We start from the raw sequence: 17,197 nt of genomic DNA on the forward strand, positions 1-17,197 counted from the left end.
CTTAAAGTGGTACCTATGTTCAAATTTGTGCATTTTCAAGTCAAAGACACTGTTATTACCTTTAAGTTTGTACACATCACAGCATCTTGACTCAACGTTTTTTAAATGTTTATCTCCTTTTTTGTTATAGTAACTGAGAATATTCGGGTGGGCTCAGGCATGGGCACAATGAGAGGTATCAAAGTATATCAAAGTTTTAAAAACTTGCCATCTCAAACCCACTATTGTCCATCACAGCATTCCTGTGCTGTAAGGTCTTTTCAAAAGGATATCACAGAAGGTGCCCGAGTGGGCTAATTTCTTTGTTGCCCCTCCCCCACCTATTGCTGCCTTCTGCTGGTCAGCTGGTTGAACAAAAGGCTCTGAAAATTCCCCAGTTTACGACAAAGACAAATTTGTCTGTTTGGAAATATTTCTGGTCACAAAATTAAAATGACATTTTTCTACCACTGCAGTAGGCAAACAAAGAGCAGCTTAAGCGGTCGACTGTAAGCTGGCTATCAAAGCACATAGTCTGCCTAAAAAGCTAATATCAGGTTATTAGTATTACTCTATAAAGAGCAGAATGTGACAAAAAGCAGAATATTCTGTGCAACAAGCACATTTATGTGAATTCTACTGATAAATACAGTGTTTGCTCATGTTTCAAAAACCAAGATGTGTTTCTTTTGTAATAATATCCCATACAAATCTATATCTAAGTCTAGTTTACTATCAGTAGCACTGCAAAGTTGTTGTTGTTTTCTTTTTTTGTTATTATTGTAAAACGAAGAAAAACTAAAAACGTGAATAGCAAAAACAAACAAAATTAAAATCCTTGTTTTTCTTTAACAGCAGCACACCAGTAAAGCAAAGCAGGATTTTAAATTAAGCGGTTGGACTGCATGCCATAGAGCAAGTTACAGCCATAAAAACAACAAACAAACAGGTAAATGACTTTATGTGTGATTTATTAAGAAAGTATTGTTGTCTTATAACAACAACTTGGAAAAACCAAGCGCTACACTGCCTTAGAAAAATAATTATACTCGTGGTCTTCTCTTCCACTTATCCGGGACCGGGTCGCGGGGGCAGCAGACTCAGCAGAGACACCCAGACGTCCCTCTCCCCAGACACCTCCTCCAGCTCCTCCGGGGGGAGCCCAAAGCGTTCCCAGGCCAGCCGAGAGACTAGTCCCTCCAGAGTGTCCTGGGCCGTCCCCTGGGCCCCCTCCCGGTGGGACGTGCCTGGTACACCTCCCAAGGAAGGCGTCCAAGAAGTATCCGGTATAGATGCCCGAGCCACCTCAACTGGCTCCACTCGATGTGGAGGAGCAGTGGCTCTACTCCGAGCCCCTCCCGGATGGCCAAGCTCCTCACCCTATCTCTAAGGGAATGCCCGGCCACCCTACGGAGGAAGCTCATTTCAGCCGCTTGTATCAGGGATCTCGTTCTTTCGGTCATGACCCAAAGTTCATGGCCACAGGTGAGGGTAGGAACGTAGACCGACCGGTAAATCGCTCACGGTACCCGTCAGCCGCCTCAGGAGTCCCACAAGCCAACCGCAGCCAATAGGACTCCTTCTTCAGCTTGACAGCGTCTCTTACTGCCGGTGTCCACCACCAGGTTCCGAGAGTGCCGCCGTGACCTTATGGCCACAGCTATGGGCAGCAGCATCAACAATAGATGCAGAGAACATGGTCCACTCGGACTCTATGCCTCCAACATCTCCCGGAATCTGGTCAAAGCTCTCCCGGAGGTGGGAGTTGAATACATCCCTTGCCAAGGGCTCCGCCAGACGTTCCCAGCAGACCCTCACTATGCGCTTGGGCCTGCCAAGTCTGTCCGGCTTTCTCCTCCTCCAGCGGATCCAACTCACCACCAGGTGGTGATCAGTTGACAGCTCAGCCCCTCTTTTCACCCGACTGTCCAAAACATGCAGCAGAAGGTCTGATGATACGACAACAAAGTCGATCATTGACCTCCTGCCTAGGGTGTCCTGGTGCCAAGTGCACTGATGGACACCCTTATGTTTGAACATGGTGTTCATTATGGACAATCCGTGACTAGCACAGAAGTCCAATAATAAAGCACCACTCGGATTCAGATCGGGGGGAGGCCATTCCTCCCAGCAGACCCTCACTCTCTGAGTGTCACTGTCGTTTCCCACGTGGGCTTTGAAGTCCTCCCTGGGAGGGGCACTATCCAGCACCCCCAACAGGGATGCCGAGAAGACCGGGTACCCTGCACTACTGCTCGGCCCGTAGGCCGAAACGACAGTCAGAGACCTGTCCCCAACCCGAAGGCGCAGGGATGCGACCCTCTCATCCACTGGGGTAAACCCCAAAACGAGACGGCTGAGCTGGGGGGCAACAAGCAAACCCACCCCAGCCCGCCGCCTCTCCCCGTGGGCCACTCCAAAGAAGAGAGTCCAGCCCCTCTCAAGGAGATGGGTTTCAGAGCCCATGCTGTGCGTGGAGGCAAGCCCGACTATTTCTAGTTGATATCTCTCAACCTCCCGCACAAGCTCAGGCCCACTGGGGGCCCACCACCTGCAGGTTGTTACTTTTATAATAATGTTACTTTCCTGCACATCTGGTAGTGCAACATATGTAAGTTAATCTCCAAAAACACCAGGCTGCCACAGATTTTTGGGCATGTAAAACATTCTGTGTGATGAGCACCATAAAAAGCAGCAATCTTGCAAAGTGACCAAATAATAACACACTACGTCTGGGCTAATGAAGACTGACTCATCTTGGCATTTTGAATTTCTCTGACAGCAGCTGCACCAACATTTTTATTATTTAGATAATAATTATTTGACCACTTGGGGGCACTAGTAGAGAGTGTACAGGTCACAGAACTTTCACCAGGCAATCTAACTATGAGAAGAAGATGATGCAGAAGAACTATGAATTTTACATCCTTCATCCCAATACACACATACTGTACATATTCACAACAACATGTCAAGACTGAAAACAGTGAGACATTAAGTTTATTATTCAACTGACTGCACCTTTAACTTCCCTTTAAAAATGTCATAAACCCAAACAGGAAAAGAACTGCTGCACAACATATAATATATAACTTGCTTACTTATAAAAACCTTGCTCTAGTTTTCAAGTTTTACAAACAGGATCTAATGCACTCTTGACATCAGTCAGAATTGCTTTATTACAATTACTGCCTTTGATCATCCTACAGCTCATTCGTCATCTGTAATAAAGAGACAACAGTTCTGCTGATGATAGCATAAAGGACTCTCCTTCTTTTACTTAGGGCCAATGGTCAAAAACACACGGAGAGCTCCAAGGCTGTGGAACATTCACAGTAATGGCTCATCAGTACATACACCAGGCAAGATCTTTAGGCCTGGAGCACAAGCATGAGTTCCTGACCCTGTCAGCTGGGAAAAACATCCCTGGCACTCCCCCGGCAAAACAGGCAGAGGTGGGAAATAGACACTGCAGGAGAGGGCTCCTCTTGGAGGCTAGGGCCAATCTTGTGATTGAGCTCCAATAGGAATCTAAGACAATGGAAGCAGTATTTGCAGATCTCCTGCAGGCCTTTCCAAAACACATGTACATTTGGAAGACAGCATGGTCGCATGATAAAGAGGCATTTAAACTCATAAACACCTAAGAACAGGGACATCCTTTTTTCCTATTTCTTGTAAATATTTAATCAAATCTTGGTAATGGGTGAATTGTTATACTCTATTATTAACATATATAGTGTCTTTCAATAGTATTCACACGCCTTCAACCTTTTCACACACTGTTGCATTACAATCATAAACTTGAGTGTAATTTATTGGGATTTTGTGTGATAGACCAGCACAAAGAGTCATCTATCAAGAAGTGTTAAGAAAAAAGAAAAACATGCCCACATTTTTTTGTGATATTGTATCGACAATGTTTCACGCTGGGAATGGTGTGTTCATCTTATCAGAGGAGACCAACATTTAAATGGATTTCTTCTGGCTGTTCTCGCATTCTTTGAACAATGTCTTTCTTCATTCCTCTCTTTCACAAGGGTCAGATTTGTTGAGACCACGACTAATAGCTATTTTGTCAACAGAATCTTCCGACTGAGTATCTCTGCAGTTCCTCCAACTGGTCATACTGGGTTTCATTAAAGGGGTAACAGAGTAAAAGGAATTGCACACCACACTTCACAATTATGCACTACTAACTCTCTACTCCTCAAAGAACCAAACAAATACCTTAAAATCTCTACGTTATTTTTAAAGACAGAAATGTCACAATCCCAGCAGAAAAATAGCATATGTAAATAAATATAAGCAAGAAGTAAAATATACTACACAGTTTTAACACAAACTGAAGGGGCCATTGTGGATGAAATGCAGCTTTTCCTGACACCAATCTGTTGCAGTAAGTGTCATTAGAAACAAACAAAATCTGTCAAACTCTGCAGCAGGTCATGAGGCCAGGAATCATTCCTGCAGGATAAATCCAATTCCTTCTCTGTATCTTATCAGTTCTCTGGGACACGGAGGGAATCTGTGGTGGGAAAGACAGCAAAGCTTGTTAGGAAGCTGCTGCCTGTCAAAGTGGCTCTGGAGATCTTGCAGATGGGCTGAATGGAGCAGGGTGGATGCTAGTGAAGAGTCAATCTGTCTCTGTGCGTGTGTGTCAGTCTGTCGGTTATTTATCAATCTTTTCACAATATGCGGGTTGTATGCAACTTTCACAGACTCGAAGACTCCTCGGGCTGACCCTGCATATTCCCAGTGTCAACCTGGGAAGAAAACCTTGCCTAGACTTCTTGTGAACACCGATGTCAAAGATGTCACTCAGTTAGTGGAGCAGAAACTGTAGGACAAAGGGCTGTAATTAATATAGAGCCCAGATGACAGGCTGGGACCTTCTTGCTTCAGCACATAGAATAACTGAGTTTTTGTATAGAGTGGGGATTACAGAAATGAAGCACAAGGGAGTAAGAGTCGGCAATTACCTCTTGTTTTTGTTTTCCAGCTTTCCTGCTTTTTAATGAGGTTTGACCAGTGCGACGTGAAAAATACATAAATGTTTTAGAAGGAGACCATAAACACATTTTTTTTAAATCTGAGAAAGTGAATCTCATTGATTTATTTCCCCTCAGGAATTTTGAAGGTTTTATGGTATTTTATTATTTAGCATTTTTAATACAAATTGGAATCTATACGATTTTAATATGACCATGCCTACCATAATTTACAAACTTATGTCTGTGCAGTTTATAACTTGAAAAATACACTACCTTGCAAAAGCATTCCTACCTCTTCAACTTTTTTATATTTAGTCCAATTAAACAACAAGAAACCTTAACACGATTTTGTAGAAATTTAAGTAATGGTGATGAAGTGTGGCACACATTTCTATTCAGGCCCCCTTATTCTGATAAAGTCTCCAAATAAAGTCTAGTTTGACTAATTGTCTTCAGATTTTACATAATTATTAAATAGTGTCCATGTGTGTAACTTTGGCTCAGCATAAATACAACTGTGTTAGGAAACAATGTCAAAAGCTTTGAAATTGGAAAGAAAATGGCACAAGTGAAAATATTTCATTGTATGGCAATCCATCTGAACTGGCAGGCTGGACAAGGTCAGCTTTAATCATAGAAGCAGGCAAGAGGCCTATGTTGTAACCCTGTCAGAGGTGCAGAGATCCACATCTCAGGTTGAAGAATCTATCAACTGGACTCCTGTTAGTTGTGCATTTCACAAATCTGCTGCCAAATGAAGAGTAACGAAGAACAAAAGTCATTGTTGAAAGAAAGCCATCAGAACTCCCTTTCACTGTTTGAAACACGCCAAGAAGGGGACACAACAACCATGTACAAGAAGATGCTCTGGTAAATTGAGACCCTAATTGAATATTCTGGCTTATATTGTATGGTGTGAAAAACAAAGACTTTCTAGCAAGACAATGACCATAAACATGCAGCATGAGCTACAACCAAATGCCTTGGATCAAAGCACATGCATGTGGCAGAGTGTCCTTCTCATAACCCATACCTAATTCCAATTAACTCAGGGGTACTGAATACAAATGTGCTCCAACCTTTATAGACTCATGTGTGAAAGAATTGGAAAACCCTGTAATTTTTCCTTCTATTTAACATATATGAATAGTTTGGTGTGATTCTTTAAAAAAAAATTCAAATAAAACACACGAAAGTTTGTGATTTTAACACAAAAAAACAGAAACATTTCAAGACACCTTAAAACCTTTGTAAGAGTGTATTACAATAAGATGTTCTATTCTTTGCACAAGACAAGTTTCTGCACAGGCTGTCTGTGACAGACTATGAGGGGCTGTGTTAGGTGGCACGGAGCAGAGGGAATGCTGAGCAGGAGTGAGAGCTGGAGTGGAGTGAGGAGGAAGAGGGATTTGCAGCACACTGGGCAGGCACAGTCCAACCACACAGAGTGCGACGTTTGGGCTTGCTGCCAAGAGAAAGAACAACTCTGAAAGGGTGCCAAAATGGATAGGACAGGCATGGCCAAAAAATACCTAATGCTTTTTAAATGTTATTTATTTGATTGCTGGCATGATATGGGTCTACAGTTGGAGCAGCTTTATATTGCAAAGTCTCGTAGCAGAGCTGATGACCTTAAATGTTTATGTAGGGTATTCTAAATGCTCTGCCAAATACATGATAAAGCTAACCTTTAGACAGCTGGGTGTTGGAGGGGTGTTTTATATACCGTCTGGGAGTTCTAACTTGGCAAGTATTCTTCTTGTGCCCTTTAGGTTACAAGAGGTAAGCATGGATCACAAACCATTGCAGTGCCAACATTTGCAAGCCCGAGTAAGTGATTGCAAGAGGGGCTCACATGTTGTAAATATGGAGGTATTATTAAAGTGATCGAGGTTAAGAGTCAATGGAGGCATGTGGCAAAATGACTTCAGCATTGGCCTGCTGAGTTTGCACAGCCCACGTTCAGCCAAATGGAACATAAATTGCCCCAAACTATTCAAAACCTGGCTTGGAAAAATACAAATGGGATGCAAGGCTTGCCATGAGATGCACGGTAAATATTTGGTCAAAAATTAATGACCGGGCAAAGTCTGCCAAGAAGTCTTTTTCTAGACATCCACAGGGAGAAAGTCTGTGCCCAGTCTGGCATCAAAAAGAAATTTCCTTTTGCAGACAACAGCTCACTGGCCTGTCTCCTTTCCAGCAGCCACTTACTAAATCCTGCCATCTAACACATACCAGCTGTGCAGGTACACAATATTTCAAAAAAACTATATTAAAAATACTGTCCTTCCACGGTGCAAATCAAACTGCTTTGCTGTGGGGTGAAGTTATCTGAGTCCCTTATTTCCCATAAGCTTGTTGTCAACACGCCACAGCAGAAACACCTATAGCTGTCTAAGTGCTTTTGGGATATTTGAGTAGGAGACAGAGATGGAAGGAAGATTAGGGTATTATGATGATGAATGCAAGAGAGGAAATATTCCGATCTCCAACTGTTTTCCAAAATATTTTATTAGTGGAAATAACCTCAACTATTCTTTCCAGGGATACTGAATTCCATTGATTTTACCTAACTTCTCCAATTGAAAGTGATAAACTAAGCAGTGGCCAAAAGATTTATAATTTTTATGCTGAACATATGGGTTGCAGTAAATCTTTCCGATTCCTTAGGTCACTCTTAGAAAAGAGGCAAATAACACACTGAAAAAAAGCCCCACATGAAATAAAAAATATCCAGCAGCAAAAGGACATACAGAGCTTTGTAAGTGTTCATACCCTTAAAGTTTTTCACATTGTGTGATGCTACAAACATGTAAGAACAGAGCAACAAAGTGGAGCATAAAGTTTTCTTTCAGCGTTGCTCTGTATTTACCTCAGTTTGTCTTTTTAGTGAGTCTGACCAGCTTTGTGATTCCTGTTAAAGAAAACCATTCCCACACCATGATACTGCCATATATATATATATATTTTTTTAAAGCTTTCCAAAAGCACAGTTTCTAACATTACAACCTCATACTTTATATGATAAACTCACAAAAAGCAATGCAGAATTGTGAATTTTAGGGAAAAATTGTAAAATGTTCTCAGTCTTTTACTAATTAAATTCTGAAAAATATTAATTCACTCTGATACCACTAAATCCAATCCATTTAATTTAGCTGTGTTACATAATTAGTAAATAGATTCCACCTGTGTGTAGTTTATACCGCTTTTCTATGAAAGCCTCATTGGTTTCAGCATCATGAAGGACAAAGAACACATCAAATAGGTTAAAGGATCCAGTTGCAGAAAGTTGCAGAGAAGTTTAAAACAGGGTTAGGTAGTCATGTTTGTAGTTTTACACCAGACGTGAACATGTGGAAGAAGGTGCTCTGGTCTAATGGGACATGAAGTCAACTTTTTGTTCTACAAACAAAATGCAATTTGCAGCTGAAAACAAACACGCATTGGAACATGGTGGTGACAGGTTTTGAGCATGTTTCTCTTCAGAGTTAATAAAAAGCTAGATGGACCTAAATACAAGACCAAACTGGAAAAAAAGGTGATATAAATCTTCAGTCTGGAGCACAGGTTCATCTTCCAGCAGGATAAAAACTGAGCCAGAGCTATGGTAGGATGATTTAGATTAAAATGTCCTATGTGATAACTAAGTGGGCGGAATACAAATGCATGCCACACTTTTCAGATTTGTATTCATAAAATATTTTAAAAACTTTATTTACCTTTCACTTTACAATTAGCACTACCTTGGTGTTTGTCTGCCATATCAAAGCCCGATAAAATACGCTGAGCTTTGTGGTTGTAATGAGACAAAATGTGAAAAAGTTCAAGAGGATGAATACTATTAAGGTACTGCAAAAAGTCATATACACATTTAGACATGTCAAGGACAGTTATATTCACTAAAGCACAGGGCAGGGCCCAAGACAACATAAACATGGGCTGTCAAGGCTGAATGCAGCAGGAAGAAGACATGAAGTAGGGAAACAAAAAGATTACTGGATGCTTTTTGTAACAGTGTATTCTGAACTAACAAAGGTAAGATTACGGAGAAGTGAAAGTACAGAAAAAAAGAGCTGAGGATTTGAACTAAAGTGAAATGTTAATGGTTTGCAATATGAAGCTTATGATTAGGACTTGCTGACAGATGCTGCAAAATGCAAAAGCAATCTTGTCTTAAGAGCTCGGGGAACTTGTCTTTCAGGCGGTGACTAGAGATGTTATTCAATTAGAGCTTTCACTGTGTGGCAAGGGAGAACAGTGGATGGAAGAAGAGAGAGACTGCAGAAGAGGGAGGACTGTATAGCAGGGTGAAACTGAAAAATTTACAGAAAAGATAGAAAACCCTTTTAAAATCAAGTGAGTTTAAAAATGCTTGTAATACATGAATATTTAAATTGTTTTGATAAAACAGTAACTGTGCCATTCTTAATGTTTAATTAATAGAAATGTATCAACAATAAATACCATCATAAACATTCTGCATTCATATGTTTGTTCCAGTTGTGACACCAGATTTAACATGTCAGCAATTTGCAGAGTATGTAAACCTGATAATACAGCAGGATTAAACTTGATCTCCAAACTCAGAGCAGCCATGTATTTGCATGTTGAAAACTGAAAAAGAAAGGAAAATCACCCAGTTAAGTGAAACCTCCCTCCTCTCCATGGTTACAGTGGATTGGTGGGACTAGCTCTGTAAGCACTCATATAATGGTGAAATTCAAGGTCACCTTCTCATTAATTATGTTTTTCAGTGCTTCTTCTTAAATAGAAGCATAACCCTCCTACTTTTATCACCGTCTTTTGTGTGACAGAATTAGCCCCTCCACCGCAGCAACACCCAGAACTGCTAGATTGAGTTGCTGATGTAGCTCTGGATGAGAACAGCTTCTAAACGAGAATTTCAAAAATGAAGAAACAACATTTCAATAATTTATGCAAAAACAAACACACAGGGACTAGTATTTTACTGAACCAAAGAACTTTGTCACTTTATGGGATTATAACTACAACAGCACAGCTCCGAGTGGGAGAAACCAAATACATTAATCATCTAATTAGCAGTCTCTTTTAATTGCTAATTTAATTTATTCCTCACAGCTTTTTAATGACATTTTCCTCTGTCAGTTAGAAGAAAAATGGGGGTTAGCATTTCAAAAGTGTATGCAGGACTTTAATTGAGAAGGTAAAACAGCGATCAGAAAGGAAGGGGGGGGGGGGGGGGCATGAGCTCAAAGAGGGAAGATAAAAAGATACGGTTAAAGGCTCCCTTCTCTGTAAACATGGTGGTGGCCGTCTAATGTTGTGGGATTGATTGTCTTGACCAGGAACAACTACTAACATGCAGCCATAGCTACAATGGAATAGTTTAAATAAAACCTCACACATGTATTAGAATGACCCAGTCAAAAGTAAGGCAAATTGTCTTGTAGATAGCACATTGATGATTGAGGTAGATAATTCTACCTTTGACTCATTGAAAATCCATTATTTTTTTCTTTATACAGGAGTATAAATAACCTAGGACAATGCATTTAGAACACAGTTTTTACTTCTATGCTGATGACAAAGTAAGCTAGTGCTTTTGATCTACTCTTGCAAATTTTGTGTTGTCTCCATCATACCTTTGACAAAGCACAAGAAAAGCACTGTTACGATGAGAAAATGAAAACACTCCATAAAAAACAAAGTTGGCATTATCTGAAAAACCTGGAGCAAATAATGTTCATCAAATAGAGTTGGGGTCTACTTTTCAATATTCTGAATTTGTAATAGACAACAAATCATATTTTACAGAGAGTGTTCATTTTCTCATGAAAAAGATCAAGCTTTTTTTTAAGGTTTTATGAAAAATAAGTGATGCTTTTCTTTAGTGTAATGTTAAATGGACTAAGCTCCATTGTTAATTATTAGGGAGACATACTTTATATGAATGCATCTCCTTATTGTTTTTGCATGTTGAATGGTGTAAATCATGCCAAACAAATTTTAATAACTGAGTTTTTTTTCACTCATCGATGTCTGCTACTCACTAATGTAAAACAGTCTCGACTCCACGCTTGTTGCGTTAGTCACTCGTATGTATTTTAATACATAGTCTTTCTGGGTAAAATTCCTTTCTACCTGTCATTCCTTTGGGAAAGAAAAGTAAATCACAACTGTCAAACAGTGGGTATTTTAAAAATTGTAGATTCAAGAGTAACAACTTCACTTAGAAAGAAAACCATTTGTGTTATTTGGCACTTGAAGCCTGAAGCAAACTTCAATCTTACTTGCACCTGCAAAACAGGGTAACCTTGAATAAATGTAGTCCTGGTGAAATATCCAGATTACAAGTTGACTGTGTGCAGGTTTTTCTAGGTACATTTTATGTAATTTACTACTCTCTTAAATATGCTGCTGCTACCTTGACCAGGTCGCCCATGCAAAAAGATCTTATTACATAAAGAAAATCACTGACTAAAAATAGTCTAGACCAAAAACAAACCGAGTATTCATTGGAAGACTTCAAAACTGATGTTCAATGAAGCTTTCTTTCCAATCAATACATTTTGAGCTATTTAACAAAGAGAAATCAACAAAAATAACAGTCTCTGGAGGTACAACATTGGTAGATATATACATACTCCAAAAAACCTGCAGCTTTAACTGTAGCGAAAGGCATTGACTCAGACTGCCAGATTGAGTAGCTTATGTAGTTCTGGATAAAAGCAGCTTTAGATTTCAAAAACATGAACTGCATTGCATTAATTTATGTAAAATAAAAAACAAATAAATTAAACGGGGAGTAATGTCTGATTGGACCAGAGAGCTTTTTCGCTTTACGGAATTTTAACTGTGACAGTCAGCTCAGAGTGGGAGGAACCAAATAAAGTAATCAACTAATTAGCAGTCTCTCTTTTAATTACCAATTTAATTTATTCTTCAGAGCTCTTCAATGGTGTTTTTCACTGTCGGTTATAAGAAAAAAAGGGAGTTTAGCATTTCAAAAGTGTATACAGGCCTTTAAATGAGAAGGTAATAGAACGGTCAGAGAGTCAGGGAGGAGGCCTGAGCTCAAGGGGAGAGAATGAAAAGAAGGATGCAGGGAAAGGCTGTCCTGAATGCCATCCCTCAGTTTCCCCAGTGAAGAAAATGAAAGAGAGGGAGGTCTGAACCTTTTTGAAATGCACATGGCAAGAGCAAACACCCATCGGTAGCATAACTCCACCACCACACACCCAAAAGAAAGCCCTCTGGGAGATTTTGGGCATGCAAAATTTAGATACAAGGAGTATTGGCCGAATGACTCCAAAACTCCATGCCACACCATAGCTCTCCAGCATCTTTTATTTACTCAGCACAACATCACCTATCCCCAGATGTCCTCCTTTATAAAGAAAAAAAATCCAGCACTCCTGCCTCACACTTTTTTTCACCCCTATCATCCTAATCAGCACATTCAGCGCCACAAGGGACCACTGAGAATATGCAATGCGAGCACAGAAGGCAGATCAAAAGTATTCCCAGAGCTGGTGTATCACGGTGTGTTTGACTCTTCTGTCCTCTTCTCCGTCCTCCCTCCATCCCCCTCCTACACCCCAGGGTAGCCTTTGTGCAGCCGTACTCCTCCCCGCAATGTTCCTCACACACACACCCATTCTCCTCCCCTCCTCCATCCCATCCCTTCCAGAGCCCACAATGCAGTTACCCCATGCCCATCCCCACTAGCTTTAAGAAAGACTTCACACTGACCAGTCACAAAAAAGGCAAGTCTTAAAAATTGGGCCGAAAAAGAAAAAACTGAGGGGGGATGGTAAGAGGATTCTTTAAGCCATTTTTGCCAGCCTACACAGACAAATCCCCATATCTGTCTTTTCTTCTTGATCACATCTATATCCCTGTTGTCAATTTGGAAACTAAAATTTGACTGACCCTAATCCAAGCAAGCATGCAGACATAATTTACAAATTAAGAGGTTTCTGATTAAAAAAATCAAACTTCTAGCACTTATTAAAACATAGCTGCAGGAATCCAAAGCATACCAATTTTTGATCTGAGACATAAACCAGACAGCACCTTTCATTCTGTGAGGTGACAACCATTCATCACTTCAACACCAAGTGGCAACAGGGAGTGTTTGTCCTCCATGTCAACTGTCAGGACAAGATTCATTAACCATATTGGCCCACGAGGGCAATAACATTCTGGATCTGCTTCCAGGCTTCAGTCTTCAAGCTCAGAATGGAATCATTTAATAAAAATATGCTCCAAAGCTCCTGGAGTCTATTTGGTGATACAGTGCCTTGCAAAAATATTAATACCCTTGGAATTTTTTCAATGTTTGTCATGGTAACAACAAACTTCCGATTGTATGTGATAGGCCATTACAAAGCACTGCACTGCACTGATACCGTGCAGCCCATTCCAACTCAAGTTGGAATGGGCTGCACGGTAAATACAAAAACACTGCACAGTTTTTAGATTTGTATTTGTGAAAATTCAGAAAACCAGGGAATACAGGGAAAGACCTCACACACACTGAAACCTGGTTGTGTTTGTGGCAGCATCATGGTGTGGGAATAAAGGGAAGGGAGGAAATCTGGTTAGAGTTGAAAGAAAGATGTATGGAGATAAATACAGGGTAATTCTAGAAAAAAAAAAAAATTAACAAATCTAAACCCTAAAGGTCAATGCATATTCTAGTTTCTGAATGTCCCACCCAAAGTCCAGACCTAAACAGAATCATAAATCGTTGACCACTTGTAGTTGTAAATTGTTGTTTACAAACCCTCTCCATGCCATCTGACTATGCCTGAGGTACGCTCCAAACAAATTGGCAGAAATTTCAAACTCGTTGCAGAGGATTTGCACATGTAATTGCAGAAAAAGGTGGTTTTACAAAGTTTTGACTCAAGGAGACTGTAAACTACACTGCACAAGTTTAAAAACTACTGTATATATTCATTTTCTTCCCCTTAACAATCAAGCAGTATGTCTTGGTCTGTGATGTAAAATCCCAATAAAATACATTGAATGTATTTGCATAGGTTACAAAAAATACCAAATCATAATATCATACTCAAGCAATTTAACAAATATCCCTTAACTTACGTCATCTGCACTGAATACCATTGAGATCTAACAGTTAATATCTAATATGCCAAGGACACAAGGAGATATCCTCAGTTTTATAGAATAATCCTATTCCTCTGCTTCTCCTTGCAGATGGGCATTTCATTCCAAGCGGCAGCAACGGTAAATTACAAAGTAATGACGTCAGTTGGATTTGTAAATTAATCCAATTAGGCGGCACTTTTAGGTCATTAAGAGAAGAGCAGCTGGAGGAAAGGAGATCATTAAGCATCGCAGCCTAATTTATCTGCCCTCAAACAAACTGCCTTGAAATGTTTATCTTGTCAGTCATTAAGAACTTAGCTGAAGTTCTCATGAATGGAAAAAAGAGACACTGATTACCCCTCCTGCATTCCTCCCTGTCGTTTTACTAAGCCAAAGTCCATCTAATCCTGGATTTTAAGGTGTGAAAGCCTGTTTCATTTGGATTAGGATCTGATTAATGCGCATTAGTGGAAGTTATGGAGATATAGCTGTCACATCACACAAGTGGGAAAAGGAAGGAGTTGACACAGCACAATAGAGTTGTGCTCATTATGTTTCAGTGTTTCAGAAGACACAGAATTTGCTTGATGGCATCAGGTCTGAGGAGCAAACATCAAAAATCACTATGATTAGGAGCCATAGCAAGGTTGAGGGAATGAAATTGACTTCAGGAGTTTGTTATTAAGAGATGTGAGAGGTCGAGACAGAGATGGGTCTCACCTGTGGGCTATGGTCTTTAATTGGCTGTGGAGCCAGTTGCGTCTTGTCATGTCAGTGTGATGTAAGACCATTTGTGAGTCAATTTGTCATGACCTGCACGTCTTTGCAATGCTGTGGCTGTGGCTGATTACCAGGGCACCACTCCCATTGCCCATGCTTTTATTAGCTTGAGCACAAACTCACCCTTACATGCTTTGTTGTGCTGCCTATATTCAGTCAAACTTTAGAGGAAACTGTAATCCCCATTTTTGCTTGAAAGTTTTACAATCCCTGTTAATATCTATCTATCATCTTAACAACTATTATCTTTTGAGAATAATCCAGGTTATCCTGCTGACTGTAGCCACCTCCTACCTGAATGGTATCTGTGTGGGGAGTGTGAGGCTTGATGAGCACTTAGAGAGGAGATAACATGCATTTAGTGTATAGAAGGAGGACAGATGCAAGATAACAGGGTGAGACCTGACAGATGAAGGTATCAATTTACATGTCAGACAGAGCAAAGCAATGAGCAAGTTATTCCGAGTTTGATAGGGCAAAGGCCATCTTATTTTACTCTTTTTCACAGATTAAAATAGTATAAAGTGTTCATTTTTGCAACCTCGAAAGTAGAGTGGGAATAATAACTAAATCTAAAGTTTACTCAAAAGTCAATACTTGCATCAAAGTTGGGCTTTAAACTAGTAAAAAGGATAAATTTGATCAAAATCTTCTCTTTACAATCATTCTGATGCTATTTTGTAATTATAGACCAGTTTTTAGTAGAGATGCGTCAAAGAAGCGGCTGGTAAGCGGAATACACCAATTTCATGTTTGGCCAGGCTGTGCTAACAACATTCTTCTGTGTGGAAGTTCTTACAGCAGAAAGAAGACTTATTTTTGCTGATTTCAGAATTAGTGGCGTGTAAGAAGCCGGTAGAAATGAAACTGTATTTTCTATGAAGGCATGTCAGCTGTTGCTTTCAGATGCTATCTTTCAACAGTTGGTGAGATCTCTAGACTTTGCGGGCCTCTGCTGTCTAGTTGATCTCTATAAGAACCAACATCTCACTCCCTCTCCAGAAAAAACAAAGAAAAGAAAAAAATAAAACAACCCTTAGAACAGGTTGGGTTCAGGAGCTGGCTGAGGGTTGAGCAAATGGAACCACAATCTAGATCTGAACAATAACCTTTGACCCTGTTTCAAGTTTAGACTTTACACCATTTCAATGATTAAATGCTTTTTTGAACTTGACTTATCTGCTGTCGTACAGAAAGCAAACGCAGATTTTCCACTGTCAAAAAAACAAAACAAGTAAAATGTAGAGGTGCACCCATCGATCTTATAAAGATTGCAATTTGCCATTTTCCCCACCATCGGCTTTAATTCGTGATCTGCAGGTAAAATGCTGAAAAAAATATATAATACATTTTTTCCCATGTACTTTTATGCTGTTTTTTGAGTTTGTTAAAAATTAAATATAGGTTATAGGCACATGCTTTGACGCATAAACGGTGATAATCTTGTAATTTTTTTAATAATTAAGTTTATACTTCTGCCTACCTCCTTTTCAAACAAATGGTTATGTAAATGTGTATCAAGGTGTATGAATGTGAATATGAATATGTTTGAAATAAACAAAAACAAATTTCTTAATATTCCGCTGAATTCAAAAGTACGCTTTTCAATGACCTAGCAGCACTTTTTTTTAATTTTTTTTATGTTTTATAATCTTTAGGGAAAACAATGGAATTGGTGAAAATGATCAGACTTTGAAAAACAAAAACAAAAAAACCAGAAACAAAGCCGATCGGTGCATCCTCAGGGTGTGGATATAAAAGGCTGTTCTGCTAAATTCTGTTAGCGGATATTCAGGTGTGAACGGGAATTCAACAAACAACAACTGTGGGACAGTGTGACAAAACAGTCTTTCAGGTTTAAACCTGAAAATAATTAAACTGTTACTCAGGTAATTACAGGTTGGCCAAAGTACTGAAGCAGAAATGTAGAACACCTGGACCCCGGTGTCTAGTGCAATAAGCTGGCAAAGACAGCAATGCTGAGAAATAAACCATTTTAAGATGTTATGTTAGGTTCATTGTTCAAGGCCGAACATATTCCATTGATCTAGCTACTTTTGCACAAAATAATACGTTTATAAACCACCTTTTCAACCATGTCTGAGATGGTTCATTTCTCAATTCTAAAGCAACTGACCTGGAAAACCCCAGCTAGCTCTGTCTGGACACTTAAAAGATATCTATGCGATTGGTGAGAGAGAGAAAAAATGTGTGAGGAAACAGTTCAAGCAGCATCAGGAAAAAAAGAAAGCTGGCAGTTCACTTAAAGGGAGTTCAATAGCATGTTTTCAAATAAACCTGGGACAAAGCAAATAATTTTGTATAAAAGGGCCAAATAA

The 17,197-nt window shown here is 39.7% G+C and overlaps 1 protein-coding gene across 6 annotated transcripts in view; it reads right to left on the minus strand.

Moving 5' to 3' along the window:
• Nucleotides 1–17,197, minus strand: part of robo1 (roundabout, axon guidance receptor, homolog 1 (Drosophila)) — a 337,926-nt gene that overhangs the window by 164,332 nt on the left and 156,397 nt on the right. The window lies entirely within an intron of this gene.

This window comes from Girardinichthys multiradiatus, chromosome 18, assembly GCF_021462225.1.
Source record: "Girardinichthys multiradiatus isolate DD_20200921_A chromosome 18, DD_fGirMul_XY1, whole genome shotgun sequence".
In the NCBI taxonomy this organism is placed as follows: domain Eukaryota; kingdom Metazoa; phylum Chordata; class Actinopteri; order Cyprinodontiformes; family Goodeidae; genus Girardinichthys; species Girardinichthys multiradiatus.